General features: G+C 36.0%; 1 protein-coding gene across 13 annotated transcripts in view; it reads left to right on the top strand.

The window, feature by feature from the left end:
- Fhit (fragile histidine triad diadenosine triphosphatase) overlaps positions 1-24,159 on the top strand; it is a 1,420,772-nt gene that overhangs the window by 779,210 nt on the left and 617,403 nt on the right. The window lies entirely within an intron of this gene.

Below are 24,159 nucleotides of genomic sequence, written 5' to 3'. Positions count from 1 at the left end.
GTAGTCTTCAAAGTGACAATTCTTAAAGCAAATGTCACTTCATCAACAACAGCTTTGCAACGCCCTAATTGTAGCAGACAGATGTACAGTGAGAGCACGTGACAGTGTTCTCAAAGAAGCAGATGAAAAGCTCCACAGACTAATAGGAATGGTCAACCATAGTGCTTGCCTCTCAGTTCCCATGAAGGTGTGCAGTGCTTGTGTTTCATTAAGAAAAAAGATGTGGAGATTGGGAGGGAGGGATGTGGGGTGCATACAGGATCCAGAGAAGTTGGAAAGAGATGCTGATCAGTCAAACAGGAACTGTATCTTCTGACAGGTGTCTTGTAGGCTAGAGAATATATAATGAAAGAAATGACAGTAATTAAAATGTGTTTCCTTAAGTGAACAATTGCTTGAAATATGGTTGCATGGTAAAGACCTCATTATAGACCATACTTGGCACATAAACATGACAATTATGTCAAGGGGTAATTAATTTGCTCTTCTAGGCAGAGTGATGGGTCACCTGTGGCTCTTCCTTACTTTTTTGCACTCGACAAGTCTGACCCTGAAACAGAGATACCCTTCTAGCATTTAAACATCTTCCAGCCAGACACTCATTTCAAAAGCTGTTAGGTAGTTGTGATTTGAAATGTATGGGCAGAAAGCTTATGTGTGAGGACAGAGGATGGTGTGAAGAATTGTCGACAGAAATGTACCCCTGGGTGTTACTAAAGCAAGATGCCTTGCTGTGTATTTTCTATCTTTCATTTCTGAAAGTGAATCTTCAAAGGGACCATTACCTGAAACTTAGAGTACATATCATGTGGAGTAGTAATTCTCAAACTTTACCATGCATCAGAATTACCTGGGTGGATTATTAAATTATAGGAAATTGAGCCTCAACCCTGGAGTTTCTGATTTAGAAGGTGTGGAGTAGGGCCTGAGAATATGCACTCTAGCTTGGTTCCAAATGATGTCAATGCATGAACTACTGTATGGAAAACCAATTAGGGAATGCAAATGCATTCTTAAATTGAGTGCCTCTGTAGGGAAGGTACCATCCCAATACAATAAAAATTATGGTAATTCTCAGAAACTCGCTGCCAAAAAAAGAGCAGTAGGCCTACTAAGAGCTGGCAAGTGGTGCTGTTGGGCAAGGGAGGCTTTGTGCTAAGAGAACATGCATTCTAGAAATTCATGTCTTGGTTGTATCCTGCCTCCACTTGTGACCTTTGTGACTTCGGGTAAGTTACTGAGATCTTCTGTGCCTTGGATGCTTCATCTGTCAAATATGACAGTAGTTGTATACTATGGAGTTCTGTGAGGTAATGCTTGGAAAATTTTTAGCAGGAGAGCTGGCATGTTGAGAGAGCTGTATTGTTATAAGAAGACATCAGTAATACACAAAAGAAAAGTTCAATACCTAAATTCATGTATGTGGGAGAGATCTCCAGGCATCAACTGGCTTCTCAGATCTGGATATCAAGTGGGCCTGGACCTTGGGAAACATGTCTTGTGCAGATTACATGGGGTACAGTTGAGGCTTTGTTCTGTCAGTACCATTAGAGTGCTTGTTAGTAGAAGTTTCATCTCAAATGTGGTCAGGGGTGTTCCTGGTGAGATAATTGATAGTGTATGGAATGTTAGTGGGACGTAGTAGCTTTAGTGACTGGTGGTGATTGACAGTGTGCGAGAGGGACAGAAGTAGGAATGGATAGAGAAACAGAAGCAAGAAAGAGAGGAGAGACACATAGGGAGTGGAGAGGGAAAGAATTGGGAAATCGAGGCTGTTATAGTGTTAAAATGCTTTTGTGTAAACTCAGCCTGTCTCAAGATTCTAAGGGTCCTAACCTTTTACACTGTAACCACAGAGGAGAATTTTGGGCCCTAGGGGCTGTCTTTTCTTATTTTGATTAGTTCTGGAGGTCCATAGTTTGGACTCCTTAGGAAGTATAAGAGAAATGAGTTGAACTTGGTGTGGTTTTTGCCCTCAGGGAGAATACAATGTAGTGGGAGAGAAATTGAAGAATGAATAGGATTTCCTTAGGCAAAGGAGGAGAAAGAGAAACGGTAACAAGGAGGGATGTTCCAGACTTGGTTAGAACCCCAGCTTCTACCCTCACCAGCCAGGGCTCTTGCTCAGGTCTCTGGTTCTGCTTGAGCTCCTGGTGCATTCCTGCCCTATTGGCCACAGTTGTGCTTTGAAGGGCTGCTGATACATGGAAAGTTCACAGTATGAGCCAAGGAACCCATAGTAGGTCCTTTCATAAATGAAAGCCTTGATGGGTAGGTTGAGCTGCACTTTTATGAGTGGGGCACTGGGATCAGGCCAGCAGTTTGTAGCCCTGTGTACTGTGATTATCCCAGCACAGAGAATGGAAGAAATTGCTTGAAGAAGAGGCAAGAGGTGGAGGGTGACGTCTTGCTACATGAAGAAAGATTACTGTTTACCAGAACATGAGTGAACCTTGTCCTCTGGGTATATGAGAGCGCTTCCAGGGCAGGCAGCACTTTCTATTGAAACAGTGACAGAGTGTAGGAAGAGGAACAGTGAATGGTATAATAACCGAGGGTGCTTTTACAGACACCATAAGGTGAGGTTGCACTCCAGTTGTCACTGCCTTGTCATTATTACTGAATTGTTTCCTGTCATTCTGAGTCCTTGAATCCCTCAGATACACTGCCAGAAAGGTGATTCCTCAAAAATGTGCAGCTCACAGATGAGAGTCCTGGATTTCTGGCCTCAGAGCCTTGCTGTTCAGTGCTAGTCAGAGGGGGAAAGGAAGACTCTTCCAAAGGCAGAGGAGCTCAGTGGGCATGGTCTCTGGAGCACACTGCCTGGGTTTGAATCTTAGTTCTGCGACATGCTTGCTCTGTGGCTCTGGAAAAGTTATTTTCTTGCCCCATGCCTCAGTTTCCACTTCAGTAACATGGTGTTGAGTTAATGTGTGTGTACTATTCAGCAGTACCTGCTTTATAGTGAGCATAAAAGGGTTATTTAATTCCTATTATCTCACCTTGGAAGGATATTCTCAGTTGTTAATGATTCCCCAGGGCCCTGAAGAAATGCTAGGTTAACCTCCTACAGTGACCCTTAACACTGTAAAATTGCATCTTATAGATATTTAACTCAGGAAGTTCTAGTGTGCATGCACTGGGGATAAGTAACTGGCATGTTACATATAAAAAATTATATGACATTTATAGTCCATGCTTTCTTTTACTTAATTCTTTTATTCTGCTTCTTTATCACTAATTTGTAGTAACAAATACTGTAAAATTAAGTTTTCACATATGCTTTCAATTGACTGTGCCTGATTATATAGATTTATCGCATTCAAGGGTTATATACAAAAAACCATGTGCACTGCATGTTGTGGGTGGTGGAAGGTACTTCCAGAAATTACCAAGCATGAGAACTTAACCCATACTGGATGCCTCTCCACCATGGGTGTTTGGCTGGTGGTCACAAGACCTACTGCTTTTCTGTGGTTTTAATCTGGAGGAGTAGATATTTCTTATTTCCACTCTATCTTAAACTGTTGAATCAAGTAGAACTCAGTGTAGGATCCTAGGGATAGTCAAGGTGATGGTGCAAAGCACATGCTATTTTGCAGGCATTTCTTTTTTTCTTTTTAATTGTCCCAAGGATCTGTTGTGTTAGCAACTCATCTGTTCATTTCTCTCTGCTGTAATGATAGGTTTTTGCTTAGAAGGCCATGTCCATTACTGTGCAATTAGAGCAAGATGAACATATTTAAAAACTGTATAGTGTAGAAAGAAGGAAGGACATTAAACATAAAATTAGACTTTTCACAGTAGGTTTTCATTTAAATGATTGCTGGGGTTTTCTTCTTGCTAATGCATAAATGCCTCCTGGCTTTGTTCATTTCTCTCGTAGAGTGTTTCTGCTAAAGCTTTGTGTGTACTTGGGGAATAAATGATGCGTCTGTCCCTTTTTAATATAATTATATGTGTGTTGAAGGCCTACCATGGTTCAAAGTAGTGGGTTTAAAAAAATATTTTGTAATTATGCTTCTATAGTAATTCCAAATGTGATAAGCTCTTGTTTTTATGTGAGTAAATGTCTGCCTCATCCTTGTATATTCCATCAATTTTCACTCCCACATCAGAATCCAAGAACGGAATATTGGCCCCGTTTTCTTCCCCAAGTGGGAAGCACAAGATTCCTTTGGAAACACTCCATATTTTAAAGAATTCTATAACATACACATCCAAATTTTTGAACCAGATAAACATAATTTTGGATCTTATATACTTACACAGTTAAGACTCAAATTGTATGAAATAACGGATCTGAAAATTTAGAGGCCAAAGAATGGTGTCCAAAAGAGAAAACACTTACATGCTGCTGATTATTTTTAAAATTTTAGATGATGGCATTCAACTGTGGGTACGATTGCTGAATCTGCCTTCAGAGGAGGCAGTTTCCCCTGCATTTAAAGCAGTGATACTTGATGTTTTCTTAGTAATGTTAAAAAAAAAAAAAAAAAAAAGACCTAGGGCAGGGAAATTCTGAGAGATGAGCACAGCATAGTTTGTCAGGTTTTGAAATATGCAATTAGTGGTTGAAAAAGCTGAAAAATAGTGATTCCCATCCTTTGTATGACAAAGCAAGTGACACGGGGCAAGTGACAAAGCAAGAATAGCTAATGAATTATCAGGGCTTTACTGTCTTGTGTTTGCTTTTCCTTTTCCATAGTATGTGGGAGAGGGGGAAAACTAAATAAATAAAAGTAAGCCGAGGTCCTTCCCTAAGTGAAATATACCAAACTCTCAAATTGTGATTGAATTCTCCTGGAGGTGAGGGAGGAACATGAGTGGTCATTCAACAGACTTATTGCCACATATTTCACTTAAGCCGTCAACTTTGTCCTGAACATTTTCTTGTGGAAATTATTATTAAACCAGTATTAATTCCTACAGAATTAAAATTTTAAATCTCTCAAATTTTATGCCATATTATTTATTTTTAAATTAAAGCTCTATGGTTTTAAGCCAATTTTTGATGTCAGAGTCTTCCAGAAATGACTTAATACTGTAAAAATGATCGAAACCTGCTTTTTCTTGGTAAATAATGTGTTTTGTTCTGAATTTTTGACAATGACAGCTTGATCCAATGATATTTAAATGTTGATGGTAGATTAATAATTACCCTATTAACTGGGGAGATTGGATGAATAAGAACAAATAAAAATACAAAACAGCCTATGTTAAAAAAAAATTTATATATATATAAATTTTTTTTTTTACTAATAGATGTACCTCTTTACTCTAAGCTTGAAATCTGTGAAAGAACAAAAGCATTTTAAAAATTAAAAAACAATATGGACAGTTTATGTCCATGCAGAATGAAAGACCCTGAATAATTAGGTAAATGATAGTAATCATGCATGGCTTTAAGACATGTGTTTTTAACCTTGGTCCTATTGACATTTGGGGTTTGATAATTTTTTATTGTGGGGAGCTTTCCTGTGCATTGTAGTATACCTGAAAACATCCTTGTTCTCTACCTACTACATGCCAATAGTACCCTCACACCCAATGTGGGAAGCTAAATATGTCAGTAGGCATTGCCAAATATTCTTAGTGGGAAGGTACAGGCAAAATTGCCCTTTGCTTAAGAATCATTGCTCTAGGGAGTAGGGATGGGAATGTCAAAATTTCCAGTGATTTTCATTTTAATTAACACAGCCATCTCTGGTACAATCATTAAGGCCAACATAAGAGGAGATCTCAGCCAATGCTCAAAGCTGAAATAAACTGCTTTGTTTTGACCTCATTGTAGCAATAGGAATTCACAGGAAAGTAAGCATAAAAATGGCCCCTAATTTCTACCTACTTTTCTCTCTGTAAACATTCCCATCACTTTGTTTTCAGTACCTATTCATTTTAGTAATGTAACTCAAATGGTTTAGAATTACAGCAGATAATGGATAGTCTACCTACTAAGTAGAATTCATTTCTTCCCAGTGAATGAAAATGCAAAAGGAGAAATGTGACCATCAATGTTTATATACTACTGAATTTGATTTGACAAGCGAACCATGACATCACCAAGAGGTCTCTTCGAGGTAAAGGTGGTGGGGCAGGAAGTGGAGGCAGTGTCTGGGGAAGATGATTGCTGCTGATAGCTAGAGGCCAGACTTCTCATTCTGTACCTAATTCCAAATGCATATCATGCTTGATGCGCTTGTCGTTTAAAAATTCAGAATAGACCAGATGCTGCTGTGACATGGTGTGTGTGCAGTTCTGTTTATGAAACGCCTGTTGGAGTCAAAGTATCCAAAAATGATTTCTAAGTGGGATGGCAGGACAAGCCTCTGACTGAATTACTTTACATTGTGTCAGGGAAGACTATAGCTGTTAACACACAGTTGTTTACTTAACAATTTTTGTTTAAAGAAAAGAGTAATATTTGGAGGGTTAGGATATTTTCTAGGTAAAATAGCTCTTTAAAAATTATTTATCTATATATAATATACATATATATATTTGTTACCAATTTGTAGAGTATTTCCATGTTTAATTGGTGAGAATACTGATCTCTCTTGGCCTAGAGCTAGATTGTTACTAGGGATGGTGAAAGGAGTTCAACTTTGAGGGCTGTACTTCTTTCATGGGTTATTGACGTAGTATATGGAAAGACATGCAACTTATGAGATGTGATACCCTTCTTGTGTTTTGCCCCTGCATGCCTCCCTGCCGCCCCCAGCACTAGGGATTTAACCCAGGGCCTTGCACACACTAGGCAAGTGCTCTACCACTTAGCTGCATCCCCAGTCCTATACATGACAGTTTAAATTTGAAGCTAACAGAAGGTCTTATGAAACTTATTTGGTATATGTAGTCACCAGCCCCCAATCCTATGCCCCTGAGAGATGTCTCTTTTTGCTATTCCAGAAAGCCTGATTCAAAGGGTATTGGCATGTGAATCAAAATTCACTGGGTGATTTTGATCTAAATCCTGGTCAAGGTAACAAGTTAGGAAATGTCACTTGAGGCTAGCAGCATTCCATAGAACTGTGCTGTCTGATACAGCTGTTAAGCCACATGTGACTATTGAGCACTTGAAATGTGGCTAGTACAACTAAGGAATGGAATTTTCAGTTTATTTCTTTCCTTTTATTATAATTTAAATGTAAAAAGCCATTTGTACCTCTCAGTTAACATACTGAGCAGCACCGTTTTAGGCCTTGAGATACATTTTTGGACTTGGGATTATGGATGCTGTGGGTCTTCTGAACAAGCCATACCCAGTGTTATAGAGAAATTATCATAGCATCCAAGGCTATCTACTTGGGCCAAATAGTCGTATATTCTAACTGATGCTTGTATATACTAGTGATTCTTATAAGTTCAAAAGTCTGATTGATTTATGGAGGCCTAATGTCAAACATAGACTTCTCTAATATGAAAGGTACATTTTGTCTGAAGACAAAATACTTTTAGGTCTGCTCTCTTCCCTGTTCTTTGAAATTTTATCTAAGCAATGAAATAGCTCTATATGTGCTTTTTTGTTGTTTCATGTGCAATGATTTTTTTTTTCCTCTTAAGTTCCCCTCTAGGCAATTTAGTATAACTCTGTTAAGATCAGGAGGCATCTTTGGGTTTATGAGAGGAATAGAATATTTGGGAAATATAGAATCATATATGAATGGCATGAAATACCAAGGTCTTGTTTATGAAGTATCTGGTTATGTTATAAATCATGGAGTTTCAGAGGATACAAGGTCCTGGTCATGACAGGAATTACCAGGAACCATTATGTGTGGCTCCTTGATGTGGCTACCATCCTGCTGATGTGGCAGAATTAGGAAGTGACTTAAGAGGATGAACTTATACTGGGGTTTATAAATACTTCGTAAAGCTTATACTCAGGCTTAAACCAAGACATTGTCAGAACCTATTCCAGATTAGAATACCTATAATAAATGGAATAGTGTAAGAAATAGCCATCCGTCCTGCCTTACCAAATCAAAAGACTCAGGGTGGTTAGAAACTCCTAGTGATAATAATTATTATTTGATTTTTGTTCGCAAGTCAAATTCATAGATTATTTTTAAGATAATTTCCACACTCAGACTCTAAAAGATGGAAAATACTCATGTAATGGGACACATAAGCTTTAGCATACATATAGTCAAAGCTGCATTTTTTTTTTTACTCCCTTCTTCCAAATAAACTGTATAACCCTGAGAAATTAGGGTTGAGAAATCAGTGTTGTCTTAAAAAGAAAGTGAGAATATCTAATGCTTAAAAGAACTGTGAGACTTGAGTGATTAATTCCCATGCTTTCAATTCTACAAATGTTTTGACGACACAGATGCATTAAAATAGGTTTATATTTGTTACACAATTTAAGTTTTTATTGTGAGCACATCTGGGATGATGGAATAAATGGGTTAAGTGAGATAATATATGTGCAGATTCGAGCATGATACATGACCACATAACTCCTCTATGAATTTTAACTATTGTTATTAATGCTGTTGCTTTTGGATATCTTAAATGTTACATACCAAACATGGTATTGGAAATCTAAATGGACAAAACTCCAGAAATGCTATTCGTCCAAGAATCTTTAGATAGGGTTTTTAGGGTTTTTATTTGTTTGTTTTTGTTTTGTATTGTTTTGTTCCTTCAGGGGAAGCATTCTTTTGCAATGCAAATTAATCTCCCTTAAAGTCATTTATTTTGTAAATTAAGAGTTTTGTACACCAGGTGTTATGAAATCTGCACACATCCTTACCTCTCAAAAATGGCTCCCTAAAACTTACCAGATGGTTTATTGTGACAATGAATAGGAGCATCTTTTAAGATATTGTCTGATTATACAAAATTGTGCCCTAATGACTTAAAAGTACTTATGGTAATTTTCTTTTTGTTAATGACCTGCCCTGAATAGTGGGAGAAATGGCTTACCAAACTAACTCTTGTTGAACCAACAGTATTCTCTTTTCCAGCTACAGAAAGATAAAACTACTTAACCTAAAGTAGTAATAGTAACTTCATAGTAATAGTAACCTAATAGTACTCCAACTACTTAGGTTGACATGTTAGTGGTACTACAGCACTTTTAAGAAAGATTGTATAGTTCATTTTCATATTTGATTAATATGCCAAATTTTCTACTTTGAGTATCTGTAGTATTAGGGTTAACTAGATAGCTATTTCAATTATTCACTGACTTAAAGTAGTATTTTGGGGAACTTTGGTTAACTTGACCCATTTCATTTAGGAAGTTGGATTCTGATTGTGGGAATTATCTGGGAAAAATGTTTCTCTCTTTGGATGGAAGGATATATTTAAATTTAGAATGAAATCTATTTCTCATGGCCTCAGGGTGCCCGTGCATTAATGCAGAAATTGATATTAGGATAAAATCTTGAACAATTAGGGATAAGTATCTAAAACCCAATTAACCTTTAGCAATTCTCCCCATAGCAGTAATGTGCTCTCATTTTCACTGCTGTGGGATTAAATGGATTTTTTTTAATCATTGTACAACCAAAGACAAAATCAGGCTCTGCAAGACCAATTTTAGACAGGGCACATGAGCAAATGTCCAAAGACTTCAGATGTATGGATTTATGGTGCCTGTAATAGGTTATATTCTCTTTCCTGTTAGTGCCTTTGGCTTTTGAATCTAGGGTGGTTCTTTTCTTCAAGTTTTATCTTTTTGTGATAATAAAATGAACTTCCCAGCCTAGGCCTGGTAGTAATCACTATGCATACTGCATTACTGGCATGGTCATTGTTTCTGAAAGTTAGGCATTGCTCACAATATTCAAAGACATTTTTCATTTTCTAGAAGACAAAAAAGCAAAATGTCACACTCATCTTGAAATTACCTTAATAGTAAAATAATTTTATCATATTAGTTTGACATGTTAGATCTGTGTAGGTTGTTCTGTACTTCTGACAGATACTTCCCTTGTTTAAATTATTGCTGAATGATAATAGGCCTTGGCAGAAACTCCTTGGTATTTCAACCTCCAAATAATAAATTTAAATGTCTCTAAGCCTATCATGAGAAGAGAAATGAAAAGTGCCACATGTACCCTAATGGTCTTGGATTGTAGGCTTTGATTTGTGAGTCCTCTGAAATTGAGGCAAAAGTTACAATTTTATGCTTCTCTATCATTCTTGACAGTTGGCTCTTGCGGGTTGGAACTATGGGTTTTTATGACAATAGTCTCTCACATTGCTTCATTTGTTTCAGAACATTGATAGGATGAGCTATTCTTCTAATGTATTTAAACTATTCACTAATTGTCTTAATCATTAATCCATGCATTTTGCAATTTCTCTTTGGTCCCCTCCCCACGTTCTCTTGGACAGAGTTTCAATCATATGAAATTCAGAATTAAAGGAAGGATTCTCACTAGGATTTTTTTTACTAAAAATTCCAAATGGAAATGCTCTAAATTTCTCTGTTCTCATACTGGGGATACCTCCCTGGATGAACTATATATCTCTCTTAGGTGCTGCCCGCATTAGGGTTTATCTGTTAGTCACCTGTGTACTTTTCTGATTTCTTCTACAGACTTTGTGTTCTGTAGTGAAAGATACTATAACAATAAAGGATGAACATTATGTATGGGGAGATAAAGAAAACCAGTTAAACAAAGACTAAACCTGACATATTTCCCACTGAATTATAATCAGCATTCTTCTCTGGAATTCATCTTTATACATGCTTTCTACTTGTCTATGCTACCACTTGCACAGAGGATATTTAAAATATGTTGCATACTCCGTTATGCTAATGCATTTTTCTTTCATTTTCAAGCATGAAAAAAAACATCTTTATGGGCATTTTCCTCTGGAGAAGTTAATATATTTTAAAGAACTTTAAAAATTAACTACCATAATCTAAAGATAAAATATGTCATTTCAACTCGGGAAAGACACCTTCTTTGGTCACCTTTCTCATATTATCCTGAGCTAATTTGTGAATTTGTTTTGCATTCAAATTTCTCTTTTGCAGAGAAATGCCATCATTTCACAGGACAGATTTTAGAACAAAAGACTCTTTTTCTGACAGCAGCTGTGTTACGTGTATGTGTTTATGATAAATCTTTGGCAAACACATTTTAACACTGACTTTAGTAACGTGTGGCAACATTTTCTGGACTTTTCCAGCAAGTTCACACCTTGTAAACAGGTTATAGTTAATTTTTCTTACATCACCCTTTAGTATTCATGTAAACAACAGGTTACCATCTGATATGTGATTAAAATAATGAAAAGTTTGGTTTAAATGATCAATCTGTCATAAGTGTTCATTTGGGTTTGGTGATCAAAACAGATTTATTTACCACCCTTAAGGTCTTGATAGTTTAATGGAAAAGATGGACATTAAACACACTTCATAAACATTATGTAATTACACATGTGCCACATTCCTGCAAAAGAGATGTTCAGAACAATAAGGAAATAACAGCAGGTGCTTTGTCTAATTGGGATTCTATATTGTCACCACTAACCACAGGTGGATATTCAAAATTAATTCAAATATGAATTATCTAAAATTTAAAAAAATAATTTAAAAAACCTGTTTCTTCAGTTTCACTACCAAATTTCAAGTGCTCAGTGATCACATGTGGCTCATGACTATCATATTAGACAATGTGGATCTGATACATCTACAAGATATCAGGGATTTCTCTTTGATAACATTGCAGCTATAGGCTTTGAGGGGATTTAGCTGCACAGCAGATGTGTAAGGGTAGAAATGATACCTGAGCAGGCACTAACCAGTGAAAATGTAAGATAAAAGAAAGAATAGTCCAGGCAGAGGAGAACTCTACACTCTGAAAGTAGCTTGAATTAAATTGAAGCTACTGTGCTCACACTACTACTCTATAAGTGCTTGTTTTAAGATGGTATAGTAGACTATATCAGTATTCTCAGAATTTCTGTGGCCATTTAAAATGTAGTTTTATTTGGTTTCTGCTTAAGGACGATTCAGCATTCAAAGAATCATTAATCTGGCACCCAAAATAATTGAAAAACCCCTTAAAATCATAAAGTTGATTTTTTTTTTTTTTGCAAAAAGGGCTCAAAAGAATCCTTTCTATAGCAAGAGTTATCTACTATTGTATTATTGCTCCTTTTTCTCAATACTGTATACCACTGCTACCCTTACACACTCCTTTCTTCCAGAATCTAAAACTCTTACCAACTTTCTGTGACTCAGCTCTTTATCATGTGTATTAACCTGACCAGTTTCTCACTTTCCCCCCTAATATCCTGTTAACTCTAGGAAAACAAAACTACCAAGTTAATTCAGGATTAGCAATCTTTCTTCCTTAGTAGACTTCTCCAGGAAGATACAGCCATGCAACTGTTATCACCTCTCAGCATGAAGGAAACATTCCAGATTCTTATGAAAATTGGTGATGTTGTTTGATCTTGACTTTGAGCGAAGTACAAGTTTTAGAATCAAGTTATTACTTGAAAATGTACTTTCATTAGCTCTGTAATTGGATTCCTTTCTACAGATATCATCGTCTTGCCTGCCAGGCTGGGTTACATGCAATCTAGGGTATGTTCGTTCATTGTTCGTTCACCCCCTCTCTCCCAGCATACGAGAGGTAAGAAAGCTGGGATGGAATATCCCAGTGACCAAGTCTATTGTTATAATTCACATGAACATCTTTTAAAACTGGTGTACTATCACTAAGTGTATGCTTTAGTCCAGTTTAATCCCACAGACTAAAATTAAGAGAAACCTTAGAGTTGAATTAGTAGAGGAAATTAATTTTGAATTGAGTCAAGATATTACATATGCTGGAGAAATAGGAACTTAGAACTATCAGATGCACAAGGTAACTGAAACTAGACAATTGCCTGGCACACATTCTTAACAGGCCTTTTAAAGTGACTGGGTAAGAATTATTTATAATTAAACTATCAATTTCCATTTTAAAATTTTGAGATACTTGACATTGATTGCAACTCTTGGTGACTTATTTCTTTGGCTTTAAGCATCTGATAGAGTCAGATCTTTTGTTTTTTATAAATATAAAATTCATATTACGTGTATACCTGTATTACATAAATAGCAATCAGAAAAAAAGCTATTGATTTTCAAAAACTATATATAATCATTTCAATGAGCAGATTTACTACATAACATATCCATTTGCCTTTGTCTATTTACTAATCCCCAGCATCATTTGCCTAGACTAAAACCTCCGAGGGGCCTTTCTGCCTCCATTTTGACTGCCTTTAACTGATTCTTTCATAGCTGCCGAGTTGTTTGTGCAAGAAGTTTTAAATTGGAGGGGTTTAGGAATAGCAGTTTGGTTAGAGAGTTGGTAAGGTATTGCACGGTGTTGCTTGTTCTTTGGGTGGGGCTCTAGTAGTTAGTACTCATCTTAGGATAACTGGTCCATCTATTACTCAGGGAAATCTGTTAATACATGTAAACTATTATGTCTGTTTCCTGCTTTTAAAATCTTTGATGACTTCCTATTGCTTTTAGCATGAAGTTCTAAATTCTGAAGTTGACTTCTGAGCTCCTGTAACTGTGACACTGCTTATTCTTTGGCTACTCACATTCTTTTTCTTGCTCTCTACTTGTTGGCTCTCTTCTTTCTGAATTTGGCAGGCTTCTTTTCACTTGATGTTATTCTTTTTATATGAAACGTAACCAAGTCTTCCTCATTCATTAGGTCTTGGTTTCAATGCCACTCTTTCAACTTGTCCTTCTGTTTCCCCCATTCCTCACCATACACTAGCCTAGATTAGCTCCATCCCAATTACCTAATGGCATTTATCATAGTTGCCATCAGATCACTACACCCCTATAGAATTAATATCTACTAGACTAGAAGTTCTTGAAAGCAAGAATAATGTCTAAACAGTTTATACTAGCACCTCTATCACCCAATGCTGTCTGTCACATAAAAGGCATGTACTAGATATTTGTTGAATAAATAAACAATACAATTTGGGAAATGCTTTGAAATTTTGATTTGGTAGATTTTAGGGCAGAAGCAAGTTTTTCTCTCTATTTGATTTTGAAACCCAATACCAATGGATTAAATTCTTCTCTGTTGACTTAAATCTTTTAACCAGCCTAAATCCTTTGATTTCCGCTCTAAATGTATTGAAGTCAATATCAAAAGAAACTTTAATTTCAGAGGAAGTGCACTGATCATATCAGCCTCCAAACACATCTTTTAAAGAGTCTGTGGAAAGTAAGAGCCACAGATAAGGAAGAAATAAAAGATATCCTAAAGCAAATTGAGAACTGAGATAAAAGAAGCAGCTTTTTAAAAAGAGCTTAATGCATATTGAAGTAGATGTTACTAATTTCATGTATTTTTTGCCATTGGGAAGTCCAGAGTTTTGGGTTGTTTGCTCAATGAAGTAGATTGGTCTGAATTTACACTTGTGACTCTTTTTGTCTTGGACTACTCATTTAGAATCTCCAAGTGTGGACATGTGTTAATCATGGAGAAGGAAAAGGCATCCAGAATAAGAGGAAAATAAAGTTAGATAAGTAAATGAACACATGGTGTTAACTTTATTCTTTAACATCATGTTCTCAATAGCAGAATTAGGGTGTGCCATAATCATAGATTAACTTTTCACTTGTGTCCCACAAAAATGGCAATAGGCATTTCTGAGGAAAAGAAAAAAAGCATGGTGGTGAAGGGGTAATGGTCTATACTCCAGCAAGGCAGAAGGTTAAATAAAGATTGATAGGTCTCTTCATTCTCTAAGTTTTTAGAGAAGTTAGAATATTCATCATTCTCAGACTCTTGGGGCTAGGAAATAGCATTATCAGGGCCAAATCCGCAGCATTGCTTTCAATGTATCTGTTCTGAGACCATCTGGGTAAAGCTGGACGTAGCATTTAAGTCATTGCAGAGATATCTCATAATGTAGAGACTTGTGTAATGAAAATGGAAGACCTTGTAGCATAAAAGTATCAGAGGTATCATCAGCAGAGCCTTGCAAATTTTTACAGAGTTATGAGGATCCTGTTAGGAAAATAAATTAGAGTTTTAATGATGTAGGTATAGAGAGCTGCCTTTGATTTGCCAGTTAAGTAAACATTTTGAATTCAAATAAACTTGCTAAAAAGGAGGCTAAGGTCTCCAATAACCAACCATTGCTCTCTCCCTGTGCTCACTCTTCCAACCTTTTTCACATGGCCATAAAATCAACTTGAGAATATGCAGCTATATGAGGATATTTTTTATGTACTTTGAAAATAATGTTGCAATTTTTATTATGTTTTTAAGCTAAATCATAGAACAGAGTGATAATAATATTAAATATTAATACCATTTTTCATTCCAATAAGATTGAAAAATAAAAGGAAGATCCTTATAGTAATTGCTGTATCTTCTTAGTTAAAAATCCCCACTGATGAGGAAACACAGTACTTCTAGTTAGTTTAAACTATTTTGATTTAACGCTCATTTCCTTTATGAATTTTTGCTATTGTAAAAAATGCATTTTCCTAGCTATTTTATTATAAAATGTGATTTTTTTTTTTTGTTTCCCTCACAAACAGATTCTAATATTGGTTAGCTTCGTATGTTGGGATGTTCAATCTGGAAATGGCATTAGAGGCAGTCTAGTCTTACTGAACAGTCTAGTCTAGTCTTACTTTCTGTACAGGAAACTGGTTCTGAGATTGGAAGGGACTTAGTGTCAGAGACAGAGTAGAACCTGGGCCTTCTCTGGCAGTTTTTCTGTGTTTGTCCTTCCTCCTCTCCTCCAGGGTGCCTTATCTCTGTAAGCATTCAGCATCACCTACTTTACAGGGTTTTCCTGAAACTAAATGAGGCCATGTCTGTAAAGCATTTACCATGCTGCTTCATGTACAGTAAATGTTCATTATGTACTCATTAAAATTAATAGCATTGGCATCCTTAGTGATTCAGGTATGTATTAAACACCTACTATGGGCTTTGGGCAAGGCATCTGCTCTAATGGTGTGCTACCCCCACTACCACCACTTTGTAGGGTAGTACTAGATCTGCCACTAACATGGAATATTGGGGCAGTTCACTAGAACAAAACCTTCCATCGTTTTATGCTTCATAAAATGAATGTAAAGCTGAAAAAGAGAAGCTTGAGGGGAAGAATGGAAGATGTGTTTGTTTGTTTTCAGTTCTAGATACCCATTTGAATGGGTACAAGTTCTTATGTTTACAGTTCAACTATTTTGAAATAATAATTGAAAGTCAAAAGTATTTGCCAAAGGACCATCCCAAGATGGAATAGAAAATAATAACAATAAGTCCTAATATCCTTTCCCTGTCTCAGGATTGTTTTGGCCTTTTAGAATGCATAACTAATATATCTGGGTATAAAGGACCAAAGTTCACATACTTTTGAGAACTTTTCCAGCTATATTTTAAAGAAAGGGAAAAAATGCAGACAGTGGCAGGTCAGGAGATAACTAGGTGCTCTTCCTTCATTTCTAAGAGCCAATTGTCAGGCTGATTTTGATTTCTATAGCTTCAGTCTCAGTCACTGGTCAACACCCCATGCTTCAGAACTGTGGCTTTTAACAGTCACAGGTTCCTCTGAGCTTTAACAGAAGAGGATGTTCTTCTTTGACTCATCTACCACCCAATTGCCACAGGCAACCTGTGGTGAAGCATTGTGCTAGATCTACTAAGAGAATAAAGATACATTTGTTAAACTCCATCCCCTCAGTCTAATAAACAACAAACAGAAAATTTCAAATATATTATAGCAAAAGGAACAGATTAGAACAAAATTTTGACTCAAACCAGGCTATTCCGTCTCAAGAGTTCGGAAAAGGTGATACTTGGTTTGAGTCCCAGTGGTGAACAGGCATTTAATTTCAGACACATGATTTAACATGTGCAAAGCCTGTGTACAACCAGAGAAATGAAAAATCGTGCTCCATTTGGGAAATGCAGTCTGCTGTCATGTAAAACAAATTAGAAAAAAATAAATCTAAGTAAATAAATAAAAAAACAAAAGTTGATTTCCTCCCCATGCTTTTTGCAGGTACTATTTAGTTGTTTTGAATGCATTTCTCTCCATTCTCCAGACCTTCTCCTCCAATAAAATTATTTTCTCCTAGTGCCTTGGTTCTTCCTGCAAAGGTTCTGAAATTATATGAAATTCAAACTACTTGAACTGGTTTAACATAGCCAGCATGCCAGTTATCATGGAGGAGAATTGGAACATAGGGCTGTGGGAAGCAGCAAAAGCAACTTGACTTCTTTCCTGTTTGGGAGTATTTGGTGGATTTTAAACCAGAGAAAGATGTGATCAGCTGTGTGTGGATAGACAGCAGGGAAGAGGCCAATTTGAAGGCTACAGAAATAGATGGACAAAAAAACTTTCACTACAGCAAGATAGAAACAAGGGGACCAACTTCAGAGGGAAGCTACTAGGGATCCATGAATTAGATGAAAGGGTGAATGAGAGGCTGCAAGCCCATCACTAGGTGACTAGGTACAAAGTTTGTGCGACAAGATGGAGACTCAGGACTAAGTATGCATTTCTATGTGAAGAGAAGGGATTTTGTTCTGGAGGTGTTGAGCTCAGGGTGGATAACTCTGTGAATAAATTCACATGGAGGTTTGACATCGGACTGTTGTTTTGGGTATCTTTGGTACATTGATGCTAATGAAGGCCCTGGGAGAAGGTAATTTTATTGGAGGAGAGGGTCTGGAGAATGGAGAGAAATACATTCAAAACAACTAAATAGTACCTGCAAAAAGCATGGGGAGCAAATCAACTTTTTAAAATTTTATTTACTTATATTTGTTTTTTTTTTTTTCTAATTTGTTATACATGACAGCAGACTGCATTTCCATTCATGGTACACAAATGGAGCATGATTTTTCATTTTTTCTGGTTGCACACAAAGAGTCACACCATTCATGTCTTCATACATGTATTTAGGATAATGATGTCCATCTCATTCCACTATCTTTCCTACCCTCGTGCCCCCTGTCTCCCCCTCCCTCCCCTTTGCCCTATCCATTCCTCCCATGCTCCCCCTATGCCCCCTCCATTATGGGATCAGCATCTACTTATCAAAGACATTCAGCCTTGGGTTTTTTGGAATTGGCTTACTTTAGTTAGCATGATGTTCTCCAACTCCTCCCATTTACCTACAAATGCATGAATTTATTCTCTTATAATGCTGAGTGATATTTCATTGTGTATATATGCCACAGTTTCTTTATCCATTCATCTATTGAAAGGCATCTAGGTTGCTTCCACAATTTAGCTATTGTGAATTTTGCTACTATAAACATTGATGTGGCTGTGTCCCTGTTTTGAGTCATTTGGGTATAAACTGAGGAGTGGGATAGCTAGGTCAAATGGTGGTTTCATTCCAAATGAAAATCAACTTTTATGTCAGCTTTTCTACTTGATGACTCTGCTTGACCTCCAGCTGTAGCTGAGTTGGTCTGCAGAAAACATGAAGTCATTTTGAATCCTGTCCAGAAATGTTGTTAATTCAAGCATATATTCATGAAGCTAATGCAGATGACATAGTTTTTCTAGCGGCTCTTCCTCTTACATATTATATAAGGGAAAAAAATGACACTAAATATGGAGAATGTAGATTCTAAACTCTGGGACCTAGGTAGTGAATCATTTGCTGCTATAGCAGACATTTGTTTATTAGGATAATACATATATGTTACAAACATCTTTTTCATATAGTTTAGAAATTATGGCCAACATGATTAATCCTGACTTTTTCCTCCATGGCATAAAAGGTGTTGTGTAAAATATGCTTGAGCTTGTTTTCATATTAGTCATCTTGATTAGGCTCTCACTTGAGCAGTCTAATATTATCTGTTGAAATAAGCATGGTTTGCTTGCTTTTTATGGATTTAACATTAAGATTTAAAATCAACTTTTGCCTTGGCCATAACAGAATAACTGGTGCTGTGTTTACCATACCACAGTAAACAAGTATAAAACTGGGTGACTGATTTTTAGAGCTTGGTACTTGGGCAGCATAGATATGATCCTGGAAAAGGGAAAACACAAAAGAGTTCCTGATATTACAGGTACAGGAAGCCGGGGATGCCACAGCGGAGAGCAGTGATCTCACTGCATTATCCTGAGTCGTCCCAGGAGTGGGACTCTTGAGGATTCCCTGTGTGTCATTAGCCAGTGGCTGTGATGAGGATGTGCAGAGCAGAACTTTATAAGACTAGTAGAGAAGGACTTCTTCAGGCATGAGAGGTGCTGAAGGTCACACCAAGTGATGCCAAGAGGTGTTGTAGTGTGAGCTCCAGAGTGGAATAATTTTAATGAACAGTGTAGAATCTCAGTTGAGATCATTGAAAAAGGAATGTCTTAGGAAAATCACATTCTAAAATGAGACCACATCCTTAAAACTAAGTAAAAAACAAGCAAACAAACAAATAGGCCTACTATTACCATATTATTTTCATCCAGTTAGGTTTGCTTTTATAATCTGCCAAAAATTTAATAACCTTCAGAAACATTACTCAACATGTGTGAGAGAAGAAAGATAATTCAGACATCCTGTGATATATTCTGCATAAAGGTATCCAATGAAGAGGGGCTGGTGTTAGCTCAGTGATGGAGTGCTTGCCTAGCAGTGTGAGGCACTGGGTTCGATCCTCAGCCCAAATACATAAATAAAACAAAGGTATTGTGTTTATTTACAAAAAAAGGATAAATAAAAAGGTATCCAATGAAGAAAACAAATGGTTGCTAGATGCAAAGATGCAAGATGCTACGATGACCAAGGTGGTGGTAGTTAGCATAGCTATTATAATATGTTTGAGAATTTAAAGGAAAAGCTGGCCATTGTGCATGAGCAGGCAAGGAATATTAACTAAAAATCATAACTACAAAAATCAAATAGAAATTCTAGAATTGAAAAGTGCCATGGTAAATGGAAAATATACTGTATTGAATCAGAATCCAATTGACTTTTTATGATAAAAGGTTGGTGAACTTAGAACCATATGGATGGGAATTATCTAGTCTAAAGAACAAGAGAAAAAGACTGAAAAAATTATGAATTATTTTTAAGTCAATGGATCATAGACTTAAATACAAAAGATAAAACTAGAGAACACAGGATATATAGACATTTCTCAAAGAGCACACAAAAAAGCACTAAGTACAAAAGAAAATTTTGATAATTAGACTTAAAATTAAAACTTCCTGCTCATCAAAAGACTCAACTCAAAGAATAAAAGGGCAAGCTATTCACTGAAAGAAAATACTTACAGTGCTTATATCTAACAAAGGCCATATATCCAGAATAAATATAACTCCTACACTTGAATAATAGAGAATCATACAGCCCAATTTATTGTAAAAGACAAAATATTTCAATAGGTATTGCCCCTAATTGGAAAAAATGCCAATTAAAAGGTACTCAAGATCATTATTATTGAAATAAAAAGTAATGTAAAATGAAATAGGAATAAAATACTCTCTCTCTCTTAGAAAAACTAAAATTATAGTCTCTGGTAAGTGAGGATAAGGAGAAACAGAAACTATTATCCACCACTAGTAGGAGTGTCAAATAATACAACTATTTTGGAAAATAGTTTCCCAGTTCCTTTAAAAATTAAAGATAACATCTTCTGATCCAGTGGTTGTACTCTTTGATACTTAACCAACAAAAAGGAAAGCATATGTCCACAAAAGATCTTGTATACAAATGATTGTAGTCATTTAGTCATACAGACTCCAAAGTGGAATTAATCCACATGCCCACCAAAAGGAGAATTAATTAATTGTTGAATACTCATTTGTGCAATGAAATAGTATTCACCAATAAAAAGAATAATTACTGATATATGCAAAAGCATGGATAAATACAGTAAGTATTTGATAGAAGCCCAACAGAAATGAGTACATTTCTATGGTACATTTATATTGATTTTTTAAAAAAGTATTTATTTTTTAGGTGTAGATGGACACAACACAATGCCTTTATTTTTATGTGGTGTTGTGGATCGAATCCGGGTCCTGCCAGTCCTAGGCGAACGCTCTACTGCTGAGCCATAATCCCAGCCCCTTATATTGATTTTTAAGAATAGGAAAAACTTACATATGGTAGTAGAAAATTAGAACAATTGTTGCCATGAAAGTGGTGGGACTTAAGCAGAAGCCAGCAATGAAAAGCTTCCTAGAGTGATGATAATGTTCTATTACTTTAAGTCTTGATTTCCTATGTATATACATTTGTCAAAACTCCTCCATTGTAAAAATCTATATATTTCATTCTATGTCATATTTGCTTCAGTTATTTAAAAAATGAAAATAATAATGAATTCAAATGGCTAATTATGATTTTGCACAATAAACCAAGGCAAAGAATCTTTTAAAGGTATAAATGTTTCAAATACATCAAGTGTATTTTGGCTAAGAATATAATATAATAATTAAAAAAAACTTTTTTTTTTTGGATTAGAGTTTGTTTAACATTTCTAAGGCTTTTAAAAAGAAGTAAAAATAGCAAACCACCCACCCATTAGAACAATATATCCCGTAGACAATTCACTGGAATAGAATATTCCTTGAATTCTTTTTAGAAAATAATCTGAAAGGACATTGAGGAACATGAGCCATTTGGTCCCAGAAAATTGGCTCCTGATTGAGAAACAGACCCTGGAAAATTGAAGCCATTAGTCTGGGTGCTGAGTGTCCAGGCAGGAATATGACCTGACTTAATTGAAAAGAACTGATGATAAAACATTAACAACACTGATCCTCTGAGAGTGGAAATGAAACAGCCAGTCCAGTGTCGATTAGCATTTAGTATTGTTAGGGGAAGGTTGAGTTCATTTTACAGATTAGTTCTCTGGCGATGAGGAGGATCACTGATAATGAACTAACACAAAAAAATCTCTTTTTTTTTTCTCTCTCTCACTGTCCTCAAAGAACAAATATAATGGAGCAAAGAAGAATCTCAAGTTGAACCTGTTGTGTGTATATTTTCACTTGGCATCAGCCTACATGGTAGACAGCATCCCAGAAGGGGAAGAACATGGGATAAGGAGTCACTCAGCTACTTGTTAACTGTGTGACCTTCTTCTAGGCTCTTAGTCTTTCTGACCTTGTCTGTAGGTTGCAATAGAATCAGATGAGACATCGTATGAAAAGGGCCAGGCTTGTGACATGTTAATTGAAATAGCCCCATCCTCCTTTTAAGATAATTAATCTCTGTACTAGAGAATGCTTTGAAATTTTTCTTGCAGAATTCATTTTCTGAAGATAAATAGTGGAAAGCAATAGCCATTTACCAGCAAATACATACCTGCCATGTTATTGTACCTAGGCATATGTTTTATTTCAGACACCAATGTTTTGGTCATTAAATGGAGATAAATGATTTATAAATACTGAGCACCATAAAGGTGCTTTTGAAAAAGCCCAAAATCTTTTTCAAAGGTTTTTCAGCATTTATGGGTGTTGCTTGCTGCTTAGATGAAGCTGTTAATCAGGTTTACTTTATTATGTGTGTTAGTCAGCTTTCATCACTGTGAGCAAAATACCTGCAAGAACAATTTATTGAGGAGGAAAAGTTTATGTGGGGCTCTTGGTTTCAGAGGTTTCAGTTTATGGTCAGCAACTCTATTGTTCTGTGATCAATCAGAGCAATGGATTAGCCCACTGGTGAGGTTGATTATAGCTCTCATAATTTAATAATTTCACCTCAGAACATTGCTACTTTGGATGTTTCCAGCATCCAATTTAATCATATACTTATGTATTTTTATAAAAGAAGGAAAAAATTCCACATTTACATCAATTGAGAACTAACTAAAGTTACTAAACATTTAGAGTCAGATCATTTAAAAATACCAGACCAAGAGTTGATTTTCTGAGCAACCATATTTTAATTATAGATCTTAAAAGCCCAAACCAGTATTTAATATTTGGAAGTCTATATATAAGTTTAGATATTTTGATCTTAGGGAGATGATCTCCTACGTTCTAAGGACAGAGAGGTCTATTATAGGAATGCATCATTTTTAGGAAATAGCCAGATAAGATATGAATTATGGGAAAAGAAATCTGATATGGCATAACGGAAAAGAAAATTTCTTTAATAAGTAGTAAGCTATTTAGGTAAATCTGAGTCAGTTACTCTTTTAATGTATTATATATAAGTGGTTTTAAGATGTATTTTAAAAAATGAGTTGTGATAGCATCAAAAAGTTTGTATAATGAACTACTAAAAAAGTAATTTTGAGTGTTTTCAAAGGTTTAACATGGATTTTTCAGTAAATCGAGTGTTCAAGTTCTATCGGCCACTTATTATCTGTGAAACTTTGGAGTAAGTACCCGATTCCTCCATATCTTCAAGTTTACCCATCTATAAAATGGGGATTAGAGCAATGTATATGGTAGAGTTGAGAGAATAAATGGGACTCACATAAAGTACTTAATTCAGTGTCTGGCAAACAGTGTCTGCTAATTATATCCTCAAGAAGTTTTAGTCATTACTTTTTGGACAAACAGAACAGTAATGTAATTTGATTTGCTTTCAAAAGTAACCAGTTTTCACTGTTGCTGTATAGATTCATAGAGATCAACACAAAATCATATGGAATATTCCTTTGAAAGGCAACACATTTGCAGGCACACCCATCACTTGGATCCGGTGAATTATTTGATGGAAAGAGCTAAGGGGAAGAGCAATGGTAAGGATTGACACAGGGCTGCAGACTTGGATGGGGAGCACTATTAACTTAGGGAAGATATTAATAACCCTGTTTTTCTGGGCAAGAGGAATTCAGGTCACCACCTTTTTCTTTTGTTCTTCCTGTTTCCTGGAGAACTTCACCTGTTAGCCTATTCTACTTCTCTAAGATTATCTGCATTAGGATGTAACAGCATTATCTTTCCCTTTCAATTCCTTGAGCTACTCAACATGAGAAAGTGAGAGGAGGTGGCTAAAAGTTTGAGATGCCTCTTGGGGCTGTCTGTTATTTATAATCATCATTGTTGTTTAACTTCTGGTTTCTCTAAAAAGGTTTTTTTCCCCCTTTTGTTTGGAATTTTATTGACATTTATTGAAGGCTCACTAGACCTTTTTGTCTGCCTTCCCCTGTTGTTTATGCCTCATTATAATCTTATGAAAAAGGCATATTATTATGAAACATTTTGTGGATA

The sequence above is a fragment of the Marmota marmota genome, unplaced genomic scaffold (genome assembly GCF_001458135.2).
Source record: "Marmota marmota marmota unplaced genomic scaffold, marMar, whole genome shotgun sequence".
NCBI classification, from domain to species: domain Eukaryota; kingdom Metazoa; phylum Chordata; class Mammalia; order Rodentia; family Sciuridae; genus Marmota; species Marmota marmota.
This window is presented reverse-complemented; position numbering and strand designations above follow the sequence as displayed.